At 42.0% G+C, this 27,774-nt stretch overlaps 1 protein-coding gene across 1 annotated transcript in view; it reads right to left on the bottom strand.

The window, feature by feature from the left end:
• LOC144270092 (connector enhancer of kinase suppressor of ras 2-like) overlaps positions 1-27,774 on the bottom strand; it is a 470,860-nt gene that overhangs the window by 420,462 nt on the left and 22,624 nt on the right. The gene's annotated exons all lie outside the window — the stretch shown is intronic.

Raw genomic sequence — 27,774 nt, forward strand, 5'->3', positions numbered from 1 at the left:
GTACATAAACACTACATTATAATAATAATAATAATAAAAAAAAATTATTATTATAATGGACTTCATCCAAATGGCATCTGATATCAAACCAAAACCAATTGAATAGGTTCAGATCCAGTTACTAGAATCCCACTTCTCCACAAATTGAGGGCCATTTCAAACACAGACACTCTTTTTCTTGAAATATCCCTAGAATCCACTGCTGAGAAGACCATCTGCTGTTGCCAAATATTATTTTATTTAACTTTGATTTACTCTTCTTCATATCTGTGACAATCTGGCCATAGTGAGTAATGCTGTGGCTATGGTTCTGCATTAATAAGAGTGGGATCTTGCAAACTCAAAGGCAAAAGCTGTTGAGTTTGCAATTAACTTTGACTAGAGGGTTTAGTGTTTGCACAGAAGCAAAGTGCTTAAGAATTTATGACTTGCAATTTGCATGCATAGTGGAACAACTCCAAAGTTTGCAGAGTGCTGTGAAACAAGAATCAGAGGGAATTACCAAGTGTTTTATATATAATTAGTTTTAATCATTTGAAGGAGGGGAAGAAAGAAAAAGATTTCCTCTTACCAATATGAATTAAATATTATATACATCTGTTGGACTTTTGTAGACAGCTAAACAATTCAAAGCTGTAGATCTCCAAGCATTACACATGAAGAGGGAAATACAGCATACTCCATAAATGCATTATAGAGTCTAAGGCTGTGTTTGGCTGATTGGTTTTTTTTCTGCACATACAGAATTAAAGTTATGATTAAGATTTATAACTGCCCTGAAGAATTTCAGAAAGAGCTATTCAATGGAATATATACATTGTTGAGAAACTTACTGAATTATGAAACAGACTAGTGATGGACCCATGCCTTTGCCATTCAAGTTTAGAGCAATGGTGGGTGAACGTGTATGTTGTGCTAGGAAATTCATGTTGATTAGTGCAAGTGCCAAATGAGGTGTGTGTACTGTCTGGAGCGAGGAGCTGTGTGTGCTTGGGGTTATGTGTCTGAAGCTTGTGTTGCTGTGTGGGTGGTTTTGGAGAACTCTGGCAGCTGGGCCAAGTAAGCCACCATCTGTGCAATCTCCCTCATACAACCAATGAAATTGTTGCCTGCAAATTAGCTGTAGAGTAAGCGTGCTGATATCACAATGGTATAGGACTCTTGGCATGGCATAGATACATGCCTTGCTTTTCACAGGAGTATACTTTGTAAAGGCAAAATGGCTGAGAATTTAAAAACTGGATGGCAATATACCCGTAAAACCCAGCGCAGATTCAACCTGATAGTCTGAACCAAAAGAGCACTCAACCGTGCTTGTAGCTGCTCTACCGTTTCACACGGACTCAGACATTTTAGGCTTCATAGTGACCCACAATGATACTGCTGGACCTTATTATATAGATAATCACTCTGCAGCACTCACAGACGACTGGTGCCTACCCAGTAGGCTAAAGAGGAGGACACATGACTGCCCCACATGTCTCCTCTGCCCAGTTATCCCAACATGTGCCCAGCCTGGGGCCGCAGTGCTCTCCCCACCCCACATTACCTGCAATGGGGGCGGGGGGTGGAGCTCTCTGTCGTCTCCCTGCGCTCTCCGCCCACACTCCATCCAGTGGGATGGAGCCGCTTCTGCCAGAGATTGCCTGGCTAGGAGGCTCACTCTCATATACACAAAAAGAAAAGGAGCACTTGTGGCACCTTAGAGACTAACCAATTTATTTAAGCATAAGCTTTCGTGAGCTAATGAGTTGTAGCTCATGAAAGCTTATGCTCAAATAAATTGGTTAGTCTCTAAGGTGCCACAAGTCCTCCTTTTCTTTTTGCAGCTACAGACTAACACAGCTGCTACTCTGAAACCTCTCATATACACACACACCTCCTAGCCAGGCTCTCTCAGGCAGAAGCTGCTCCATTCCGCTCCCCGCCCAGCTGCCAGGGAGAGCAGCTGAATGTATGTGTGTGTGGGGTGGGGGGCAAAACGCAGGGATAGAGGGACAGAGACCCTCTCCCTCCCTGCTCCCAGTAGGCCAATCTGGGGAGGCACTTGGCCCCTGCAATACCCACACACACACACACACGTCACCTCTGGCAGCACTAACTGTAAAGAGCAGACTGCAAGAAATGTCTCAAAGCAGGAAGCCATGTTTTGCTGCCATAAACTAAGAATCTGTATTTGTCTGCATCTATTATCATGGCAGCACAGAATTTGCCATACCATGCATACCAGTGGTCCATCTAATCCAGAATACTGTCTCTTTACAGTGGCCACTACCAGATTCTTCAGGTTAAGCTGGAAGAAATTCCATGATGGACAATTATAGAATAATCTTTCCATAGTAGTGGCTTCTTTCTCACATGCATCTGTTAGAGGTTGGCTTATAAAGCCTAATCCTTCAAGTCATATTATTATTTTAACGAGTGTCATCAGCATGGGAGCATGTCCTCTGGAATGGTGGTTAAAGATGAAGGGACATATGAATCTTTAGCACATCTGGCACGTAAATATCTTGCAACGCCGGCTACAATGGTGCTATGTGAATGCCTGTTCTCACTTTCAGGTGACATTGTAAACAAGAAGCAGGCAGCATTATCTCCTTCAAATGTAAACAAATTGGTTTGTCTGAGCAATTGTCTGAACAAGAAATAGGACTGAGTGGACTTGTAAGCTCTAAAGTTTGACACTGTTTTAGTTTTGAATGCAGTTATTTTTTGTACATAATTCTACTTTTGTAAGTTCAACTTTCATGATAAAAGGATTGCACTACAGTACTTGTATTAACTGAAAAATAAATTTTTTATTTTTACGGTGCAAATATTTATAATAAAAAATAAAAGAAGTGAGCACTGTACACTTTGTATTCTGTGTTGTAACTAAAATCAGTATATTTGAAAATGTGGAAAACGTCCACAAATATTTATATAAATAGTATTCTATTATTAACAGTGCGATTAATCCCAATTATTTTTTTTAATCACACAATTAATCATTATTACTTTTTTAATTGCTTGACAGCCCTATTAAATAATAATGTAATATTACTGTAGAAAGTAATTCACAGAAAGTGAAATGTTTTTATTGATACCAGCACCATTGTGTTACTGTTCCCAGTCATACTACTTCCAATGAGTGCAAGGGGTATCTACCCAGAACCTTTACGGTCAGTGGACGATGAGCTGGCAACAATCCCAGTACGTACGCACGCACACACACACACACGAGCACCAGCAGCTCTCATGGAGGAAAGGCACATCTCACTATCACTGTTAAGTGAAGTATCAAACCCCCAACCTTATTATCTGCTAGCATCATCAGTGTCTCTTGGTAACTCTATGCCTTCAGCCCAGCATGCTAGCATTTTTGCTCTGCTAATAACAGCTAGTCTATGCCCCAGTGGCAGCAGGGTCCTTTTTGCTCCCTAAACACTATGTATCTAGCAATGAGCTCCCACTGGAAGGCGCCATGTTTAGTCGAACTATCATTATGGAGGTTACTGTAATCATAGCTGCTTTTTTTAAATGATTACTTACTGGTTTCACAGAAACAATCTAACATTTTTATGAGGTGGAGGAATGAATTAGATAGTTCAGGAAAACAGTGAAGAATGGGAAATTTTCATTCTTTGTTACCAATTCAAATCCAGCTCACGATGATAAAATACATTACTACCAGATAATTGTTCAGTGGTCTGTCTCTTTAAGAGGTAAGTGGTCATGGAGACTCTTGCCTCTAAAGGCAGTCCACTAGAACAGGTTGTGTCACTTTGGCAGCATGACTGGGTAAGCTTGCACTGCCAAGCTTCTCTACATATTTGTTTTGTGGAAAAGAGAGTTGTCTGTACCTCCAGAGCTGTCAGTGTGACCTTCCACCAACATACACACACCACAAACTCTCAAAAATCTAAAAGAAAAAATGTGGTCAATACGTAAATATCTAATTCAGATTGGAAGACTGCCCAGGGGCAAATGTGTCTGACACTATTTACTACCCACATTTTTCATAAATATAGTTTGAAATATGAACATTTGTGATATATGATTGTTCCTTTTGGGGGCAATGGCTGAATAATTACTTTTTTGTCTAACAATATAACTGATAAATAGTATATCTGCTGCCACTAATGCTGCATATTGTAAAGACATAACATCGATTCAGAGGAAGAAACATAATGTGTTGAATGACAAGCAAATTAGATTCTGATTCAACAGACCCAATTTTGAATATATATCTTTATGATACAAGGCTATCAACAGAAACACCTTACAAGAACATTTCCTTTTCTCAACTTTCCATTTTCTCTTGGAGATGTGATAAAAATATTCTGTGGTCATTCACCTCACTTGGGAAAAAAAAGGCTATTCACGCACTAGCTCCACAGAAGCCTGTCCTGAGACAAATTTAGCACTCATCTCTCTTGGGAAGTTCAAAAGCCTTAGTTTGGCACAATATACGGATTTGTCCAGCATAGTGTTGTACCAATAAAATAAAAACCAGCAGGATCTTATTAAAGGGAAAAAGGCAAAATACCACATTTATTGTGAATACAGAAAGAATCATAGTAAGCAGTTAGTTCTAGTTATAACATTCCATTCAATCTCATATTTATTCACACATTCATTCATACAAACACACACACATACACACACACACACACACACACACACACACAGGTTCTGCAAGGTTGTTATCATAGTTACCAGCCTTAGAGTTGCTCATGCCAAGCCACTGGCCAGGTGGCCTGGACATGAGGAGGGAGCAGGGCCTTGTCAGATGCTCATCTGATGCTCCTGGAAGTTGGTTTGCAGAATCAGACCCCCCCACCCAAAGTTCTCACTTTTTAGAGTCTATTTTTATAGGAATTTCTTCCTATGCCAGTCTATGGGAATTGCTTCATCATGCTGTTGCTGAATCAATCAGCAGATAGCACATTCCTGACGGCTCCAAGATGTTATCTTGTTCTTTGGTTCTCCCATTCTTGAGGCTGTTGGGTGGATTCCAGTCTGCCCTCCGGGGGGTCCTCTGGTTATTTCCACTTGACGCCTTCTTCAGCCGATGGACACTGGATTCTTAGGCTGGCACCTCCCTGATCATTCAGTTATTATCCACACCAAGCATCCATCCACATACATCCTCTATCTCTATTTTAATCACAATTGTTAATACAACAAAAGGGCGGGGAGTCTCTGGGTGCTGTTTCTGTTGTTAGAGTATTGCTTTGAGTCTCTCTCTCTCTGTGAATTGCTTTGAGAATAGACTCTGTCTTAGAATGTACTAACACAATTAGCAGCTTGCAAGTTTCACACATACAGGGAGAGAAACGGTACCAAAAACCAAGAGACCTCTTAATTAGTAATACCCTGGAATTTAAACTCTGGGGAATCAAACTCATTTGTGATTTTAATACAGAACTTCTTTAATATGATCCAACAATAGCTTATGATTTGTAAGTGTGCCAATTGCACTTAAATGCTTTTAAACTGCTACAGCATTCCAGAAAACCTTTTTTACTATCAATATTTAATGTATCTGGACTCTTTTGGTTGCATATGTGATTTAGTACTCTGCCACACCAAAATGGTTTTATTTTTCAAAATACAAATAAATATTTCACATTAGTTTTCTTCATAATTGATTAATTTTGGTCATGCACACCTATTTTGTTTTCTTCTAGCAACTTCTGAGCAGCCAGACACAGCTATTTCCTCTTGTGCCGTGGGTAATAGCAAGTAAGAGTCTGCAGGCAAGTTTGAAGACTGAGTGTTGCTCTCTGTTAAGAGATAAACTACAAGAACAAACTATGGAAGAGAGCTGGACTGTTCTGACTGAGACCAGTTTCAGAGAGACTCCACCCACCCACTCTCCACTGGATACTTAAACACTCAATCACCAAGACACAGGATAGAAATATTACATCGTCAGAACATTCAACAGCTGACCAATTAATCTGAAGTCTGGACATTATCTCCTAACAACCACTGAAACAATAACAGCCTGTGGGTATTAGTGGCCAGAAGGCAGAAGTTGAGACTTCTCATTAGAAAACTCAAAGTGCCAGATCCTCAGCTGGTGCAAACAGGTTAACAGGCATTAACTTCAACACCACACAAAATGGCAGCAGCAGAGGCTCCCTTTTCAACCTTTAGCCCAGTAATTAGGATACCCACCTAGATGTTTGATGAGGACAAAGGATTTGAAGAAGTGTTGCCCACATCCCAGGTATGCGCTCTCACCAAAGGTTATAAGAAGTCCTCCTCCTACCTCTTCCCCCTCAGCCATTTTGTATGGAGTTGGGCATGCTTTGAGCACATGTAGGCCCCACGCCAGTCAGTCTTATCAGAGCATACCAAAAACCCTCATGGGCCTGCTTCCAGCTCCCATCCTGTGTTCTCTTTTTCACTCCAAGCCCTTTAAGGGACAAGGCATAACCTTAAAGGGACAGGATGCAGATAAATATCACCCTGGCAGTAAAGAATCCTGACATTCTCTTATGAGTGTTACTCATGCCTACAGGATCAGACCCTGCAGGGAAGATAGACAGATGTTCCCCCATCTATCTTCCCCTGCTTTGAAGGCTGTATGGGGTTTAGACATGAGAGCCGTGTCTGGACACCTGCCTGAGGCAGCAGTGCATGAGCCAAGAGGCAGAAACTTAAGTGCCGAGGGAACTTTTACTCTGAAAATGTAGGCGCCAAGTGAGTTTAGGCAGCTACAGGGTTAGGTGGCTACAGAGCAAGCAGGTTTTACTTGCAGTAGCACCCAAATCTGGGATCTAAGTCCCTTTGTGGATCGGGGCAAAGTGCTTCTTGCTTTGCAGACATTGGAGAATATCTGCAATTATACGTCCTGCCTCTGTATAATATTTTTAAATATTTACACATTTTTCCATGAGCAGCGTCTCATGATTTAACAGACAAACTTACGAACTGAAGTGATGTTAGGAGACTTCCATTCTGAGGCTGAGACATACTAATGCAAAAGATAACAAAAATGATCACTGTTTAAGTCATCATCACAGCCCAATGAAAACAAGTCCTGGAATAAGAGCATATTGTTCATTAAAAATATTACAGCAGTGAAATTACGTGTTTCCTCAAACGTTGGGATAGGCTTCTTAATGACAGGAGTGTACCAGACCTAGCTTTTGTATGTTATCCAAAAAGTGGCACCCTCTACCCAACAGGATGGGGTGACCCAGCACAATGTGCAGGCATCAGTTCAGTACTGAGTGAAAGAGAGTAGTGTCACCTATTGAATTAATAACTCCATGGAACTTTTCCAGCAAAGTGGCTGGAATCCTGCTAAGACTACGAAGTTTGATGGGGTATCAGCCGAAAGTGGTAGTGGTTGCATGCCATAGGGAAACTACATGTTAGATGGTTTGATTTATTTTCCTGCACTGCTGAATCTTAACAATTAACAGATTCTGTCCTGGTCTTAGATAAAAATGTATAGATTTTTTTCAAGATACAGAGTGATCAGTCATAGAGTTTACATGCAAAGAAGTTGATTTTACTGGGGAAATGAAAATAGATCACATTCTTTGGTATATCTAACCTCATAATAAACCCTAAAATAAAAACAAAACAAAACACACACGCCAAGGAAAATAATGCAAAGCAGTTAAAAAGTAGTTATTAATGCAACATTTTGTTGCTACAGCTGTGATTCTGTACCAGAGTTACTTTACTAAAGATCTCCATGCTGATTTAATCTCCAAACAAAGGAGACGTGTTTAGAAGCCAGTTTCTAAGAATACATTTGGAACCGTGCCACTAAAACAAGCAAAAGAGCTAAAAATTCTATAGTGCCACTAAAACACAAGCAAAATGGCTAAAAACAAACATGAAATCATCACATCCTCCTACATGTTGGAAGGGGGAGAAATCAGGAAACCTACTTAAAGATTATTCAGGAAACCCAAAACAAATATAAAAAAACCCCAAACCAAAAAATAAATAAATAAAAAACAAAAACAAAAACAAAAACCACCCCAACCCTGATGACAGCCATCCAACACAAAAACAAAAAGTGGAACCAACTACAAACAACTCCACAAAACACCACCTCCAGGAGAAACCAGGACTGAACACAGGGAAGATACATGGCACCCTATCAAGACTACCTCTAACAAGAGCAGAATTATCTGTACCCTCCAACGGACTGAACTTCTGCCCTACCACAGAAATGGATACCATACTAACATGTGGAGAACTAAAAGAATTATTTTTCCAACTCCGCAACAACCTCCACAGACAGTCATAAGAAAAAAAGAAAATCTGTCTGGACAACCCCCCACCCCAATGGATGAAACCACACATTGATTGCTTCAGGGAGGGAGGAGGGAATCAACTGTGAAATCCTTAAACATCACATCCACCACAATCACTCCACTATGGACAGCATAGCTATACTGCCCCAGAAATCTAATGACCAGATAGCCATCAACCAAGCAGACAAAGGGGGTACCATCATAGTCATCAACTGTGATGACTGTCAACAAGGCCAACAGACAACTCTGACAGCACCCACTATAAAGAACTCAGAGAAGACTTCAAAGCACATTTCACACAGGAATTTAAGGATATCATCGAATCCTTCCCCAAGCCACTCCTAGAGAAACTCTATAACCTCATCCCCCCCTGAACCCACTCCAGGGACTTCTACACATTTCCAAAAAGAGATTTAATCCAGGCAAGGGAACCCAGGCAGAACCATCATATCTGGCCACAACACTTTTACTGAAGGAGTATCAGGCCTCATAAAAACAATTCTCAAACAACTCACTGCACACAAGGCCAGTTTGCTCCAGGACACAACCTACTTCCTCCAAAAACTCTGCTCTTAACATCCCTCAGAACACCATCCTTGCAACCATAGATGTCATCTTCCTATATGCTAACATCCCTCGCCATGACGTCATCACTGCCTACATCAAACTTCTACAAGACAATGAATACTACTCATATATCCACCCCAAACACATCCATAACAACTTTACATTTAACAAATTCACACTTTGTCCAAACCATGGGATCAGCCACAGGTACTAGGATGGCTCCCCAAAACGTCAATCTCTTCATGGTCCACCTCAGAAGAAAAGTTTCTACAAAAATGCACCACAAAACCAATAATATATACCTGAGCTATATCAATTATATTTTCATCCTCTGGACAGATTTGCACCACAACTACAGCAAGTTTCATCAAACTCTCTCTTGAATACTTCCACACCAGCATCAATAACGGAACTCGACAGACAATTATATACAAGAAACCCACAGATCATCAATCTTACCTTCACAGATTCAGTAACCACCCCAGATACACCAAGAAGTCTGTTATCTACAGCCAGGCACTCAGAAACCACAGAATATGCTCCGAGGAAAAAGTAGGGGAAACACACTTTAAGACATTCCACCAGATAAGTAGATCACATCTTGAGAAGTGCCACCCAAATATCCTGAGAGAACCTTCTTCAATACAGGAAAAAGAACCCCTCACTGACCTCACAACCCTGCTTGTCACCTACCACCCCTCACTGGAACCCATATGGGGTATCATCAAACAACTACAACCTTATATTTCATGGGGGCTATACCCTGAAAGAAATTTCTTACAAATCCCCTCTTCTGGGCTTCATAACAACGCTCTAAACCTCACCATACTCGTCATCAGATGCAAGCTCCCCACAAACCACAACATACCACCTCAAAGTGGCACCAGAACCTGCCAGAACAACAGCTGCAACACCTGCAGATGTATCTCCATTGCTATGATGACCAATATCCCCCACAACTAGGGTTGCCAGGTGTCTGGTTTTGGACCGGAATGCCTGATCGAACAGGGACCCTGCCAGCTCTGGTTAGCATCACTGACCGGACCGTTAAAAGTCTGGTCCACAGTGGCTCTGCATGGCTCCTGGAAGCAGCGGCATGTCTCCCCTCTGACTTCCAGGCATAGGGGCAGCCAGGGGGCTCCACATGCTGCCCCTGCCCCAAGCACCAGTTCCACAGCTCCCATTGGCAGGGAACCCTGCTGCTTCCAGAAGCTGCTTGAGGTAAGCACTGCCCAGAGCCTGCACCCCCAACTGGAGCTCTCACCCCTCATGTGCCTCAAGTCCTTGCCGCAGCCCTGATCCCCCTCCCTCTCTCTGAACCCCTTGATCCCAGCCCAGAGCCCCCTTCTGCAACCAAACCCCTCATCCCCGGCCACACCCCAGAGCCTGCACCCCCAGCTGGAGTCCTCACCTCCTCCTGCACCCCAACCCCCAGAGCCAGCCTGGTGAAAATGAGTGAGTAAGGGTGGGGAGAGCAAGCGACAGAGGGAGGGGAATGGAGTGAGCCGGGGATGGGGCCTTGGAGACGAGGCGGGGCCTCAGAGGAGGGGCAGGGCAAGGGACAGAGGAAGGGTGTTTGGTTTTGTGGAAATATAAAGTTGACAACCCTACCCACACACCCCCTTCAATATTCATGGTCCTACGCATGCCTACCACAACAGGTGACCTACCTCATCCAATGGATCAAATGCCCCAACAACTATGTGGGTGAAACCAGACAATCACTACACTCTTGAATGAACTTGTACAGCAAAATGGTTGTTCCAGGCAGAGGAAGTGATGGTTGTTGAGGGGAGTGCAGAGAGGGAGAAGATGTGCGGGGGAGGTGTCTGTAGCTCTAGTGAGAGTGAAGTGGCAAGAACCAGAGTGAAATGGCCAAGAACCAGCCCAAAGCCTGGGAGGGAGACTGGCCAACAGGGGATGCCCCAGGCTGGGAGCCAGCAGGAGCATCCTGCTATGGAGGAATCATTTAAGAAGGACAAAACAGAACCAGTCCCAATATCACTGTCACTCAGAGCTGTATTGGGCTGTGAGTACTGGGGCTTGTGACTTTGCTTCTGGAATAACATGGCAGGAGGGTGTCACTCTTTATGAGTTTGCAGACAGCAGCACAAGAGGGCACTGGAGGGATTTGTTGGGGAAAGTTGACTGGTGCTGAAGATGACCAGGTGCACTCGAGACTCACTGTCGAACTGGAACTCTGCTAAGGATTCCTGAACACTGCTCAGTGTCTGCCCTTTCATATTGTGGTACCACTGGGCCTACTGGTCCTCATGTTGGATGTAGCCCTGTTTTACCACTCCCTCTATGTCCCCACATTGTTTTTCTTAATCCCGCTGTAAATAAATAATTTTCATTTCACTTTCATTGTACTATTCTGGAGCATGTGTGTGTATTTACTCTGGGGCAGTTGGAACAGGTGCTCCTGGGGTGGAAAGGAATTTCCCTGCTGCATTTCTGCGCACACCTTTTCTTGGCTGGAGCCATCAGCCAAGTGAACTCTATAGCAGGCTTGTGGCCAAGATGTTTACAAAAAACACAACACCTTTGGATGAACACTTTTCACACAGCGGTCACTCCATATCTGAGCTGTCAGTCCTCATCCTCACAGGAAATCTGCACCACACCTTCCAAAGATGAGCATGGGAGCTTAAATTCATGACTCTGCCGGACAATAAAGCTCATAGACAAAACAAAGACATTAGCTTTATGGCTCATTACAACAATTTGTAACCTGCTAACTGCCCTATGACTGCAGAGGTGTTAATTGCCAATTTCATTGTAAGCAGTTTCTTGCCACATGTGTTAACTTGCTATGCTTAACAATCTGTCCCACTTTATATTTAGCTCTGGTTATCTTTTTCCAGACAGGAAGAAGAGCTCTGAAGCTTGAAAGCTTGTCTCTACCACTAACAGAAGCTGGTTCAGTAAATGATATTGTCTTACTCACCTTGTCTCTCTCAAAAATTCTCCCCTCCGTCTTATTTTACATTCCACTGATAAGGAGACGTAGGCAATGTAACTTACATAGAACCAAATGTTAAAACTGGTAGAGGGTGGAACTGGCACTTACTGCCATGGTAATTGGCTGCATTGAAAGACAGAAAGAGATGCAGTTGTGACATTGACTGCTCCTTTGAGAGCAAGATAATTTGTTTAACTTAATGTACATTTCAGATAGTTGCACAGACATCTCCGAGGGAAGCATTTTTTTTTTGGTAACAATAATGAGGTTGATCCTTTCCTCAAGGAGATAAATCACAGAGAGGGTACACAAGCACTAATGATCTGAGTCAAAGACAAAGTAAATTCCTGATAAAAGGAAAGCTAGACACAAATGCAGAATCATCAGAAACTTACAAGTCTCACTTCAACAAAAAGTAACTACATAGTCGGAAAGTAGGGCCACTGGAAATATAATTCTAGGAGATTCTGCAATGTGGGCTCCTCAAATCAGGGAGCAAAGCTTTAAGTTTAGTGCTGGGGGGGAAAAACTGTTTTGATAAACAGCTCTATTCTGTATCAGACTTCCCTATGAAATCCATGCTATGTAACATTATAAGTAACCAATGAACCCTACCAAATGCTCAAAAGGCTGAGAGATCTGTATTTAATGACAAACTATCTATCTATCTTAAGTACTCTACATATTTTCCTCCTTTCATCTTTATGGAAGACAATAGGATAAAATTATGAATCTCTGGCAGTATAAAATATTTGGGAAGAACTCAACTAAAATTGGCACAGTCCCCCAACAGCTAATCATTAACTGCACTTGCTGTGATCCATCTGCAAATACACATCAAAAGCCTTCCTATAGAATGGTTTCCATGAGCGAATTCAGTTATTTCCAAGCCAAGGCTGTGCAGCTTTTTTTAATATCCAATGGCAGACACATGCTTAAATGGTTGGTGCTGTCAATAGCTCACAGTTGTCTGAAGCTGTTCTTTTATTGCATGTGCCTTTCAGTATTTATCTGCTGATTTCCTTTTGAAGCCCTGCCAAAATCATTCATTGGCAGTATGTTACAATCCGATAATATGTTAGCAGTAGCGAGCCAAACTGGAGATTCAGTTGGAAGATTTGTAGAAAGCAAGCACTTTTTTTTTTTTTTTTTACAACGGATAATATTTCATTTTCAAGATTTTAATGCCCATTCATCTCTAGGATAAAAGTAGCTTAAAGCACTACTGTTGAAAATGCCTAGAGATTCAACAATACTGTCAAGTCTTGTACTAATCTCATTTCATGTTTACTCCCACACACTGCCACCCAAACCTCATTAACATATACAAACATATCCGATCTCAAAAGTTAAAGTTAAACATAAGAATCCCCCAAATAGATATATACACCTTGGGGAAGTGAAATTTAAGAGAATCTTGTGGTTTACGAGTCTTCCATTCAAAATCAATAAAAGATGTGAAATACAAAATTAAAGTTTCAGAGCTAGCTTTGAAGAAATAGAAATGTTTCTTTTGGCATTCCTAAAGAATGAGGCTAGGCAGCAGCTTTACATGTATCTGTTAATTAAACCAAATCCTAATAAAACTCAATTTACTCTTCCACTAAGCTATTAAAGATTTTTCTTGTGTTGAATAGTTATTTGCTTCAAAATTATTGTTTGCACAAGACAAGACAAATGAAAAATGTGTGAAAATGCAGTTTAAAAGAGGAATACATAACCCTGATATTAGCCCATCATTGCCTGAAACAATTATGACGAACTTGGCGCTATAACTTGGTGGCAAAGAGCATGCTTGTTTCTCCTTTAGATTCTCTGTGCCAGAATTTCCTAAATAGATGTAGATGCCCAAATGCTGAATTGATTCATCAGCAGATTAAACAAACTGGTTACCAAAGTAGAACTCTTATCTACAAATGAAAAATGGGTAGCTCAACTGATTGCCAGCAGGGAAATCCAATAATAATTAATCTAGATGACCTGCCATCTTTCCTTTGCATAATATTTAACAAGGACCTCTACTCACCAATTTATTCTGTAATTAGATTCTTTTACATGACTCTAGTCATTCCAAGGCTCATCTATGTATTGTATCATTTTCTAAATGTTAATTTTTGTATTAACAGACATACTCCTGTGTGACAGGTTTTCCCCCAGAGTGCCACCTGGAACTGGGGTACCACTGAGGCCACCTGACCCATCAGTGCAGTCTCCCTTCACACTGTATTGCTGAGGCAAGCCAGCCAAGCCCTCCCTCAGGCTTCAAACTGCACTTAACCAGCACACATGCAGGTAGGGACACACCCAGCTGCAGCTTTACACACAGATGTTGAGCTCAGCTCTGCATGGGAAGGCTCAGCTAAGAAACAGCCCATTACTCAAGTGCCCACCCCCCTCTGGAGTTCAAACCCAAAATTATGCCATCTTGCGCTGCACAGAGAATTGTACAAAGTACACTCATGAAATTCGCCCCCTCTCTCAATGTGGAGAGAGATATGCAAGAGCTTTTTACCCCCCAGTTATGAATTCCACACACTGGATTTTAGACAAAACAAAAACAAGCTTATTAACTTAAAAAAGAGATAGATTTTAAGTGATTAAAAGGGATAGCAAACAGATCAAAGCAGATTACCTAGCAAATAAAACCAACACCCAATCTAACTTGAATATACTATAGAAACTAGTTATAAACAGCAAATTCTGACCCTAAATGTTGCTCTAGGCAGACTGCAGAGATTCTTGAAGGCAAGCTTAAAACTCCAGATAGTCCTTTCACAAGCCAGACACCCTCTAGCCTGGGCTCAGCCCCTGCCCCCCACCTCAGTCTCTTTGTTTCTCAGGTGTTTCCAGCAGCCTTCTTTTTTGGGCAGGGAGTTAGTGAAGAACAAACCACGATGATGTCACTCCCCTGCCTTAAATAGTTTTTGCATATGGTGGGAATTCTGTGTGTCCCAGTGTGGTTCCCACCCCTGGTTAGTGGAAAAATTATCATGGAGTCCAGTACCCAGGTGACTTGATCACATGACCCTGCAGCCATCACTCAGAGGCTGTTTGTAGCATCCCCAGAAAATTGCTCAGTGGGTGATTAGCATCTTCAAAGATCTATTGTTTTCCCTAATGGCCCTTCCCAACCGGCCATCCAGAATGATTGCATTCTGTCTAGTGAGCGTTTCCCAGGTGTAAACACATTTGTAACAGATTCCTAGACAATATTCCTAACTTCAGATACAAAAACAATACATGCATACAAATAGAATAATCATATTCAGTAAATTATAACCTTTTCAGTGATATTTCACATGACTGATCTGATATAAAATACATCATAGTTTTGCCATAATTATATCATAACAATATCTCTATGAAGAATATGGGGCATAGCGTCACATCCTGATCACAGTTTATTTATTTAGCACAAGTAATACTTCTGTGAAGCACAGAACAGCTCATTGAAAAGATTTATTTCCTGTCTAAACTTGTGTCATTTCAAAAGAGTTACTCCTCAAATTATTTTACTAGGTCACCACCAGGAATAAGAAAGTATGTATCTCAATGGGTGTTGCCCTGGTACACAAATACTTCCTCTGGGCAATCAAAGGTCATTCCTTCAATATAATCTCGTTGCTGTATGGAGTAAGAGGCTTTAGGGACAAAGAGCCAGCATAGTGCACTCACCTAAAGCAGAGCAACAGGAAAGTCAGTATGAAAAACAAACATCCACACTGCTAACATGAGTTCTTATTAGTCACTTTTAGTGACATGAATGGGTACTTGGAGAGTAATGGCTCACAAGTCTCATGCTGCTGGTGCTATTCACAGCAGTTTTCTACTATCTGTCATTTTGGCAAAGAGACTGTCATGCTGTGCACCTGCATTTTGGGAGACGTTCCATTTTTCATTACTTCTTTTTTATGTTGTGGTGGCTTAAAGTTACTGACCTTAATTACTCGTTCTTCACTCTCTTTTCTCTCACTAATCTTCAGTCCAGCATAGTCAACATTACACAACTGCTATAGCTAAAATCGAGAGACAATAACTTCCCTCAACAAAATGTCTACCTCTGTCCCAAACTAACACTGAAGCAATTTTCCAAATTTCACCAAAGCACCATAGCGTTCTTAAAATGTAAGCTTTCATTTTACTGGATTCTGAGGGCAACATATGATCCCATGGGGAGGAGATTCCTCAAAGAGGAATTTACTAACAATAAAATTAGGCATTAGGTGGCTTAAACAGGAATTTTGCCTGAATAAGAACTCCAGGATTGGGCCTAGATGGGGAGAGGGTGTTATACCAATAAAATAAAAACCAGCAGGATCTTATTAAAAGGAATAAGGCAAAATGCCACATTTATTGTGAATGCAGAAAGAATCATAGTAAGCAGTTAGTTATAGCTATAACATTACATTCAATTTCATATTTATTTACACATTCATTCATACACACACACACACACACACACACACAGGTTCTGCAAGGTTGTTATCATAGTTATCAGCCTTAGAGTTGCTCGTGCCAAGCCACTGGCCAGCTGGCCTGGACACGAGGAGGGAGCAGAGCCTTGTCAGATGCTCATCTGATGCTCCTGGAAGTTGGTTTGCAGAATCAGACCCCAAAAGTTCTCAGTTTCTAGAGTCCATTTTTATAGGAATTTATTCCTATGCCAGTCTATGGGAATTGCTTCATCATGTTGTTGCTGAATCAATCAGCAGATGGCACATTCCTGACGGCTCTGTGCTGCCAGATGTTATCTTGTTCTTCAGTTCTCCCATCCTTGAAGCTGTTGGGTGGATTCCAGTCTGCCCTCCGGGGGTCCTCTGGTTGTTTCCACTTGACGCCTTCTTTGGCCGATTGACACTGGATTCTTAGGCTGGCACCTCCCTCTTCGTTCATTTATTATCCACACCAAGCATCCATCCACATACATCCTCTATCTCTATTTAATCACAATTGTTAACAAAGTGAGATGAATACAACAAAAGGGCGGGGAGTCTCTGTGTGCTGTTTCTGTTGTTACAAAGGATCGCTTTGAGTCTCTCTCTGTCTTAGGATGTACTAACACAATTAGCAGCTTGCAAGTTGCACAGAGAGAGGGAGAGAAACAGTAAAAATAAGAGACCAAAAACCAAGAGACCTCTTAATTTGTAATACCCTTGAATTTAAACTATGGGGAATCAAACTCATTTGTGATATTAATACAGAACTGCTTTAATATGATCCACCATAACAAGGGTATATAAATGCAAGAGGCAAGTCATCAAGGGGTTTTAAAATAAGATATTTCACTGCCCAGTAGAACTTTGTAGCTTATTTATTGTGAGCAATTTTCCTTGAAAATTTAGGCATTTTTCCATCAAATAATTATTCACAAAGATGTTTTCATCATCCAACCAGCTCTAATGTCCAAATATCCCACTGGAAAATATTAGGATGTGTATATACACACACAATAATAAAAGTTCAGATAGGATTTTTAAAGGAATATACAAATTTCCCAGGTAAGATCTTTTCATAATTCCTGTGCAAGTTGCTTCTCTCAAATAAACTCAAGACAATTGTTTATGTCCATCATTCAGATGAGGAGCTACTCTAGATGTTTGAGTGTCATCTGAGATCTTGTCTACACTGGCAAGTTTCGGCACATTAAAGCAGCTTTCTGCGTTGTAACTCCCGAGGTGTACACACTGCCAAGCAGAAACCGCGCAGTTGCAGCACTGTAAAAAAAAAAAAAAAAAAAAAAACCACACATCCCGACGAGAGGCGTACAACTTTCTGCACTGGGGGTACAGTGCCACGGTGCCAGTGTAGACATCCTGGTTGATTACAGTGCTGCAATTGGCCTCCAGGAGGTGACCCACAATGCTTGTTCTGGCCTCCCTAGTCATCGATCTGAACTCTACTGCCGTGCCCTCAGGTGACCAACTGCCAACCCCACCCCGTAAATTCCTTTGGAATTTTGAAAGTCCCCTTCCTGTTTGCTCGGTGATGCACGCAGTGGTCTCAGTGCATCTTTCCAGGTGGCTATACCTGCTTCACGCACCAGCGACCTCCTGCTTGAAGCAATACTGAGCTGCTGGACCTCATCAGCATTTGGGGAGAGGAGTCTGTCCAATCCCAGCTGTGCTCCAGCCGTAGGAATTATGATACCTACGGACGGATTTCATGACACATGACCAGAAAGTGGCCATGACCGGGAAACACTGCAGTGCAGGGTCAAAGTGAAAGAGCTGCAGAATGCCTACCACAAAGCGTGGAGGCAAACTGCTGCTCCGGTGCTGCACCCACGAGCTGCCAGTTCTACAAAGAACTGGATGTGATACTCGGCGGCGACCCCACCTCCACTGTGAAGGCCACTGTGGATAGTTGGTGGCTCACGTGCAGTCAAGAGTGTACCGAGCCAGGCGGAGGAAATCTTGGATGAGGATGTGGAGGGGGACCCAGAGGCAGAGGACGACTCAGATGTCAGAGGTGCATGCAGCCAGAAGCTCTTTTCTACCTTGGAGGAGGCTAGCCAGTCACAGCTGTCAGATGCTGGTAAAGCGCAAACAGGAGAGGAGGCCCCTGATAAGGGAATTTGATTTTGGGAATCGCTGAATCGAGTTGTTGGGGGCAGGAGGGTTGCAGAAAGCAGGCTTGTGTCTGTATGATGTGCGTACTACCACGTGCCTAGTCTGAGTGGTGGAACAGGCTATTGATTGACTCCCTCACTTCATGGGAATCTGCCTCAGAGATCTCCAGGAAACTCTCATGGAGATACTGGGCAATCTGCTGCCGCAGGTTCTTTGGCAGAGCTGCTTTGTTTTTTGCCCCATTAACAGTAACTTTCCCATGCCACTCTGCCATCACGGGGTGGATGGGGGCGGGGACACCATTGCTGCACACAGGCAAGCCACATAAGGGATAAGGTGGAAGTCACAGTCTTGGAGAAGACCCTCCCTTGATTCCCTGCTCACCCTCAGCAGCAAGGTATCTTCCATAATGAACACAGCCTGTGGAAAATGTGGGGACATGTGCCCTCCCCTCCCCCCCCCCAGTATTGGCTCTCCTCAAGAGCCATGTATGTGCCCAGTGTATAGTAGGGTCCGGAAACACTGATTTACCCTGTCTCTGCGGCTACTCACCATTTTGGGGGTCTTGCGGCTTACGTGTGCTTGCCTGGGGTCAGGTATGTGAATAGTGACTGTGTTTTAAACCACTGAATCAGTATTCTGTGTGTTGCAAACAATACTGTTTCTGTAAAATGTTGCGTTTTGGCTTCACTGAGATGACCTTGGGAGCCCAGCCTCCCTCTTTGTTATCGCCAGCTGAATGGCTGCGCAGAATTAGAAAGCGGCTATGAAGAACTAAGGAGGACTTCCTGTGTGATGTTATGATGCACTCTGCCGCCGAGAAACAGGAATTGAAGGAGTGTCAGGACAGCAAGAAGAGGGACCAAAAGGAGAACACACCACACCAGAATGAAGCCACAGAGAGGCTCTTAAACATTATGGAGCACCAAGCGGACATGCTCCAGGTGATACTAGCACTGAAAACCGAGCAGCTTCGTGCCCGCCCTCTCCTGCGGCCACTGTCACAAAACCCTTTCCCATGCACCCCCCAGACACCACCAACACACTCTTATCAAGCTCCTGGCTCCAGTCTGTACCCGTGACATTCCACTCCACCCCGTCACAGTCCACCACTGCTGACTCCCAGTAACCACTGCACTCAACACCCATCCCTCTGCAGTTTAGCCCTGCAGAAGTACAGTACCCACTGCACTGTACTCCAAAGGAGAAGGTTAGATATGACCCCTGGACATTCACAAATTTTTAACTGTCCCAGGACCTCTCCTCCGCTTGGGACCTTCCCTTCCCCCATCCTCCTCTGTGCTGATCTGTTTTTTGTTTGACTCTCTTCTCCAGTTGTTGTTTTTTAATAAAAAAAAATTGTGTTGGTTTGAAAGCAATCTTTATTCTATTAATTGAAAGCAAACAGAGCCCTGCAAAGCAACAGACAATTATCTTAAGCCTTCATATTGCATCATCTGCACCAATCATAATCACCTCCTAGCATTACAAGCATGGCACTCTTGAGCATAGCAACAAATAGTAGTGGCTTTCAAGTTTCAAATTGCTGCCTCAAGGCATCCCTGAACCTTATGGCCCCGCACTGCGCCCCTCTAATAGCCCTGGTCTCTGGCTGTTTAAATTCAGCCTCCAGGCACTGAGCCTCCGCGGTCCATCCCTGAGTGAAGCTTTCACCCTTCCCTTCACAATAATTATGGAGCATTCAGCAGACGGCTGTAAGTATAGGAATATTGTAATATGCCAGGTCCAGCTTCCCATATAGGCAGCATAAGTGGGCCTTTAAATGGGCCAAAAGCACACACAGTCAGTCATTCTGCACTCGCTCAGCCTGTTGTTGAACCGCTCCTTGCTGCTGTCAAGGTGTCTGGTGTATAGCTTCATAAGCCACAGCATTAAGGGGTAGGCAGAGTCTCTCATGATCACAATGGGCATTTTGACTTCCCCTACGGTGATCTTCTGGTCCAGGAAGAAAGTCCCTGCTTGCAGCTTCCTGAACAGGCCAGTGTTCCAAAAGATGCATGAGTCATGCACCTTACCAGACCAGCCAACATTAATTCTGTGAAACGTTCATGGTGATCCACAAGCGCCTGGAGAACTGTTGAGAAATACCCCTTGCAATTAATGTACTCGGAGGCTAGGTGGTCTGGTGCCAGAATTGGAATATGCGTGCCATCTAGCGCCCCTCCACAGTTAGGGAAGCCCATTTGTGCAAAGCCATCCACAATGTCATGCACATTGCCCAGAGTCACGGTCTTTCAGAGCAGGATGCAATTAATGGCCCTGCACACTTCCATCAATATGAGTCTAACGGTTGACTTTCCCACTCCGAACTGGTTAGCGACCTATCAGTAGCAGTCTGGAGTAGCCAGCTTCCACAGTGCAATCGCCATGCACTTCTCCAATGGCAGGGCAGTTCTCATTCTCATGTCCTTGTGCCACAGTGATGGGGCAAGCTCATCACACTGTCCCATGAATGTGATGGCTTTCATTCATGGGACAGTGTAATGATGCCTTTCATTATCCAAAAGTTCTGCAGCCACTGCTAATCATCCCAGACGTGCATAATGATGTAATCCCACCACTCAGAGCTCGTTTCCCTGAGCCCAAAAGTGGCGTTCCACTGTGGTCAGCACCTCCATGAATGCCACAGGTGATCTCGTGTCGTACCTAGTACGCGTGGCAAGGTCAGTGTCGTACTCCTCTTGCCTTTCTAGTTTAAGGAATAACTCTACTGCCACTCATGACATGTTGGTTAGAGCGAGCAGCATTCTGGTCAACAGCTCAGGATCCATTCCTGCAGACCGAAGAGTCAGAGCACACAGTACACAAACCATTCAAAGATGGTGCCATATGTGGACAGAAGCACAGGGATTGCCAGGATGCGAAGCAATGGATCATGGGGCATTGGGACAGGACCCAGGGTGCCCCACGACCCCTCCAACTTCCCACAACTCTTAGCGGCAGAAGAGGAAGAGGTGCTCTGTGGGATAGCTGCCCAGAGTGCACCACTCCAAATATCGCTGCAAGTGCCACAAGTGTGAACATGGTATTCTGCAGGCAGCTGACAGCGTGAACACACAACAGCTGTTTCCCTTCGGCGCTCTCTGAGCGGCACTGTAACTGCCGGTGCTGTAACTCTGACAATGTAGACATACCCTAAGACAAGTATTGTGGAAAGCAGTATCCCAGGTCCTGGCCCTTTTTACTCTATAATGACATGATCTTTGCATGTCTAACATTTCCTCATATCATTCTTCAACGAAAAGCTCTAACTCTCCCATCTTCCCACCCCACCAGAAACTAGAGCATTCATTATGTTCTCTGAACACTGCCTGCTCTGAATATTAAGAACCCTACATAATAACAGGGGAAATTAATCACAAAAGGTTTGGTTTAGATGCATATCTAAACCTTTTGAGTTCATAAAACGGGTTTGAAAATCTTGAAGGATTAGGCTCTCTCAGGATATTACTAACACTTTCTGCCTTCTTTCAGGCCGAACACCTTGCAAGAACAGCCTATTTGGGGTTCTACAACACTCATACTGCCTGAAGAAACCAAAAAGTGCCAGGGGGCAGGTGAAGGTGAAAGATAATTTGAAAATTTTCTCTGAATTTTCCTGATTCTCCAACAGCAGCCTCATCTTCCATAATGAGTGAGGCAGAGGCCCTGTCAAAATGTAAAATTTTATATATATTATACACACACACACCCATGTAGTTAAACTGACTAGACATATGTGGGGGCAAAAATAACGTTGCATATACATCCTTCTTTCTGACATCCCCTAACACTGCAGTGTGTGACTCTGCAACCTTAACATTCCTTGAATGTGTGTTTGTATGGAATAAGAATAAAAAAGTACTATATATTTATTAAATGCACAATTGGAAAGACTATAATAAAATGGTAAGTTATATACAAATATTGGAAGCAATGTCTATCAGGTTCGCAGCTACAAGCATATGATTGGTGCCGTCTTTACGAGAACAATTAAAACATGCTGTCCATTTATGAGGCAACACAATACCATTGAATTAACTTATATGAGCAAACTCCCCCTATTCTCCCTGGAGTCTTACCCCATTTTGGTGACCTGCTAGTAGCTTTCTATATGTGATCATAAGTGCTTTTGAAAATTTTACTCAAGTCTCATTGACTCTCTTAAATGCCTAAGTCACTTTTGAAATGGTATTTAAGCTCCTAAATCAATTGGACACTTGAATAGGGCACCCCTTGACTTATGTGCATATTTCCCAGTAGAAGAATTTGCATGATTGTATGTTAACATATATAAAAAAGAGATAACTTAGATCATGTCCTTCAAATAAATTAGCCAAAAAATATCCCTCTGATCCTCAGTATATACAGTAAGGATTGAGTAAGGATTCTGGGATTACATTAATCAGAAGTTTGCCCATGACAATTGTTGATGATGAACTTCTTAATAAGCCTTTTAAAAAACTATCAACATCTGTTTTTATTTTATATCATATGGCAATGTTCCATATATCCCAAATTGCTCCAATGGCATCCAAGCGATTCAGTCTAACTGGAAAGAGAGACAATGTCAAGTACAGAGAGCAATATACAGTATAAAAGTGTTTAATTTGCTTATTTTAAAAGGTACATTAGACTACTCTGCACTTTGCATTATTCTTCAAGGTAGGTTAGGATTTTTAAAAGGTATTGATTCTCCACAAGACCTCAGTCTTGCAAACGCCTATGTTCATGAATAACTTTATGCACACGAGTTCATTATGGAGGGGATAGTGTAAAGTAACTCTTGCAGGTAACCGTTTGTAGGGATTCGGGCCCAAATATTTCAAGTTACATGTTGATGAGAAACTTTCAGTGGGTATCAGAGTAACAGCCGTGTTAGTCTGTATTCGCAAAAAGAAAAGGAGTACTTGTGGCACCTTAGAGACTAACCAATTTATTTGAGCATGAGCTTTCGTGAGCTACAGCTCACTCAAGCTCATGCTCAAATAAATTGGTTAGTCTCTAAGGTGCCACAAGTACTCCTTTTCTTTCAGTGGGTAAAAAGAAAGTTCAGCAATTACTGGTATAGAAACACTTGAGTAATATGCATATTAATGGTATCACATAATGAGATGTTCAGCTTTCTAGAGAACACAAACACGTCTTGGGCACATGTAGTGTATTAAAATCAATTCTAATAATGTACTCGTACACACCAAAAAATCCTTGTAATTAGAATCACAGCTGGTAGCTGGCATCAATACCAGGGAGAAAATGACAAATTCAAAAAAAGAAACACTACACAATGAAAAGTAAAACATCTCTGAACAAATATCAGAGGAATAATAAATCTTCTGATAATAACTGAGAGAGCCTCAGTTGTAGAAATCATTATTAATGTGAGCAAAATCCTCTTATGAAGATTGTCTGCATTTTGCTTCAGAAAAAATCTGCATTCTGTGAGGAAACCTCCAAAGTGTTCCATTTTCCGCTTTCAGTCAGCAACCTCCTGCTGACAGTTTTTACAAGCCGAAGCCATCCAGTACAGTAAAAAAAAAAGACTTCCACAGGGCTTTTTTTCAGGAGAGGAAAAAATAAATCACAAAAGCATACTCTATTTATTTATGGTCCACTCTCTTATCCCAATTGCACAATCTTCAGATCCATGGTTCAAAGCACAATGCTTGTCCCCACTAGTTTGAGGACTGTTGCTTTTTAATGTAAGTAAGTATCTTTAAAATATTTCTTCCTATTAGCTGCAAAATATTTTGATCCAACTTCAATAATCTTCAACAAACTCTCCCCACTACTTCACATTATGAACATTTCAGAAGTGTAATCATTTTTCAACCTCCGCAAAGATCTCACTCCAGTGCAGGCATTGAAGTAATTGAGTGCACAATATGGACAGTTTTAATACATCACAGTTACCTGCAGGCTATTTCTTTGTATAGATTTTTTTTCTTTTAAATAATGTTATTTTATATAAAGTATTTATTAAGTTCAGATTTCACAGCTTTAAGTTTATGATTAAAACATCAAATGGTAATTGTTTTCACCATAAGACTAAGAGAAACCATTAGTATGAATTGAAATTGCATAACCAGCATTCACACTCAACAATACAATTCAGTCTGACTCATTCCCTGGCCAGACTAATTAACTTCCAAAACAAAGCCAGGGGATTCCTGTTGGAGTGATAACATTACAGAGACATTATGCAAACGTCACCTCTAGGAAACTATCTTCCAAACAATGCAGAAAGCTTTCCTATTTTGTTGTGAATAGAATGTAATTACTCAGTTTCTTTGCAAAAATCAGGGGAAATGTTTGTATGCTTTCACACTACTTTAACTTATAAAAAGAAAAAAAATGAAAATGAGATGATCAGTAAGATAATAAGTTATAGGTGTATGTTAGTTTAAATATATTTTGAATCGATATACTACATTATGTGATTCAAATTCAGAGATGAAAATAGCTACCCTTTCACCACCTACCAAACTCATAAAGGTAAAGAATAAGCTGATGAAGCCACCAACAGGAGATGGTATTCCTTCATTATTGGGGAACAAATAATCTAACGCTGCCTAACAGAATAATGGAATCAAAATGCACAAAGACTTGCAAAATATTTTCAAACTACAACAATGAAGCAGGGTAACAAAATGGACTTCAAGAGCTACAGACTTTTGAAGCCTCTTTTTTTTCTTTTTTAAACACACATATTTACTAAAGTGCTGCTTACATAAAGTTTATATATGTGAGTATGTGTCAGAAAAGAGCAAGTTTGTTATCTAATTACTTCTCTGCTCCACAGTCTGTCTAAAATACTGCCACTGAAGCCGCTTTCCTCTCCAATATCAACGTGATCTATTTAAGCTTTTTGTCTCTGTTAGGATATAGATATTCAGGCCTGTCTGTAAAGGCCTATACTCCAAGAATTTAGGTGTATTCTTATCACTTGGCTAGTGATAGAGGTATAAAAGAAAGAATCAAAACCACTGTCTGCCAGTGTAAGGGCCTTCTCTTACTGTGAGAGTTTGTGGCCCTGTGCTTAGGCTCAGGCCTTTGGCTAAGCAGCAGAGGCAGCCATAAGCTGGGAAGCGAACGGTCACATCCTCACATTCCAAACTAGTCACATTGAAATAAGGTGCTATTGGGCTGTTAGGCACTATCAGGACAGGATTGTATTCCTGTCACCTCCAGAGAAAGGGAAGTGCCTAGAAAATGTAAAAGGAAACTTAGTTTGATAGCATCCTGTCTGGCAAGAACTCACTTATCAATAGCTGGGATGTGAAATCCTCACTTCTGTGTTGTCTTGTCATTGTAGTTCCCACTTTGCTATTGTTTGTCTGTATAATCTCTGTCTGGTTCTGTGATTGTTTCTGTCTGCTGTATAATTAATTTTGCTGGGTGTAAACTAATTAAGGTAATGGGATATAACTGGTTACATAATCATGTTACAATATGTTAGGATTGGTTAGTTAAATTTCAGGAAAATGATTGGTTAAGGTATAGCTAAGCAGAACTCAAGTTTTACTATATAATCTGTAGTCAATGAGGAAGGGGGTGGGTGTGGGTGGGGGTGGGCATGGGCATGTGGGTGTGGAAAATGGGAACAGGGAATGGGGGTAAGAAAATTGGAATCATGTTTTGCTAAAGGGGGAGATGGGAACAGGGAATGGGGGAAAGAAAATTGGAATCATGTTTTGCTAAAGGGGAAAATGGAAACAGGGAATGGGAGTAAGGAAGTTGGAATCATGTTTTGCTAAGGGTAGGAATGGGAACAGGGACACAGGTGTAAGGCTCTGTGGTGTCAGAGCTGGGAAGGAGGATACTAAGGAAGGAAACTGGAATCATGCTTGCTGGAAGTTCACCGCAATAAACATCGAATTGTTTGCACCTTTGGACTTCGGGTATTGTTGCTCTCTGTTCATGCGAGAAGGACCAGGGAAGTAAGTGGGTGAAGGAATAAGCCCCCTAACAGTCTCTTACTGCATCAGATTCAAATTCCTTATTCTTACCGTCAAGGCCATGCACATTTGTCTATCTGTAACACCAATCTAAATTTTCTTTTCCTCCCACTATGATCTTCTCAATCCTCTCTTCTTACTGCTCCCTTTATACCAGTGGTGGGAAACCTGCAGCCCATGGGCCTCACGCAGCCCATCAGGATAATCCACTGGCCGGCTGTGAGAGAGTTTGTTTACATGGATTGTCCGCAGGCACGGCTGTCCGCAGCTCCCAGTGGCCACAGTTCGCCATTCCCGGCCAATGGGAGCTGTGGGAGGTGGCGGCCAGCATGTCCCTGAGGCCTGCACCGCTTCCCGCGGCTCCCATTGGCAGGGAACAGCGAACCGTGGCCACTGGGAGCTGCGGGTCACAGTGCCTGCAGACAGTCAATGTAAACACTGTCTCACAGGTTGCCCAACGCTGCTTTAGACACTCATTTTTACACATCCTTCTTTTTGCAACCCTACCCTAGGAACAGTCTTCCTGTCTGCAAAGCTCCCCTCTCCCTGATTTCTAATCTATCCTTAATTAAAACCTGATCTAGAAGTAATTATAAAATCACTGCTGATGAAATTTGTAGATGCCACAAATGTTAGTGGAGATAATAATATAATAATCATGAGGACAGGGCAGTCATATAGAGTGATCTGGATTGCTTCCTAAGCTAGGCTCATTAAAACAAAATTCATTTGAATATAGTCAAATACAAGGATGTATATCCAGGAACAAAAAATGCAGACTTTACCTCCAGAATGGAAGAAGATTGTATTCTGGAAAGTAGTAACTCAAGCAACAGAACATGAGCTCCCAGTACAATGTTGCAGCAAAAAGGGATAATAGGATACTTGAATGTATAAATACAGGAATGGCAATAGGAGTAGAAATAGGGTTGCCAATTTTGGTTGAACATATTTCTGGAGGTTTCATCACATGACAATCTTTAATTAGAAGATTAATCTTTAATTCCTGCAGACTCCTGGAGAATCCTGGAGGGTTGGCGACCCTAAGAAGTAGCGATTTTACCTTTGTGAGCGGCACTAGTGATACGTATACTAGACTGTTGCATACAATTCTGGAGTCCACATTTTTAAAAGGATGTTGAAAAATTGGAGAGGGTACAGAAGAGAGCCACAGAAATTGATTCAAGGGCTGGAGAAAATGCCTTACAGTGAGAGACTTAAAGAACTTGATATGTTTTGTTAATCAGAGAGAAGACTGAGAGGTGACATGATCACAGTATATAAACACCCACACAGGGAAAAAATACCAGATAATAAATGACTCTTTAATCTAGTGGAGAAAGGCATAACTAGAACCAATGTCTGGAAGTTAAAGGCAGACAAATTAAAATTTGAAATAAAGTACATATTTTTATAAGTGATGGTACACAGGAATGAACTACCAA

This window comes from Eretmochelys imbricata, chromosome 9, assembly GCF_965152235.1.
Source record: "Eretmochelys imbricata isolate rEreImb1 chromosome 9, rEreImb1.hap1, whole genome shotgun sequence".
NCBI lineage: Eukaryota > Metazoa > Chordata > Testudines > Cheloniidae > Eretmochelys > Eretmochelys imbricata.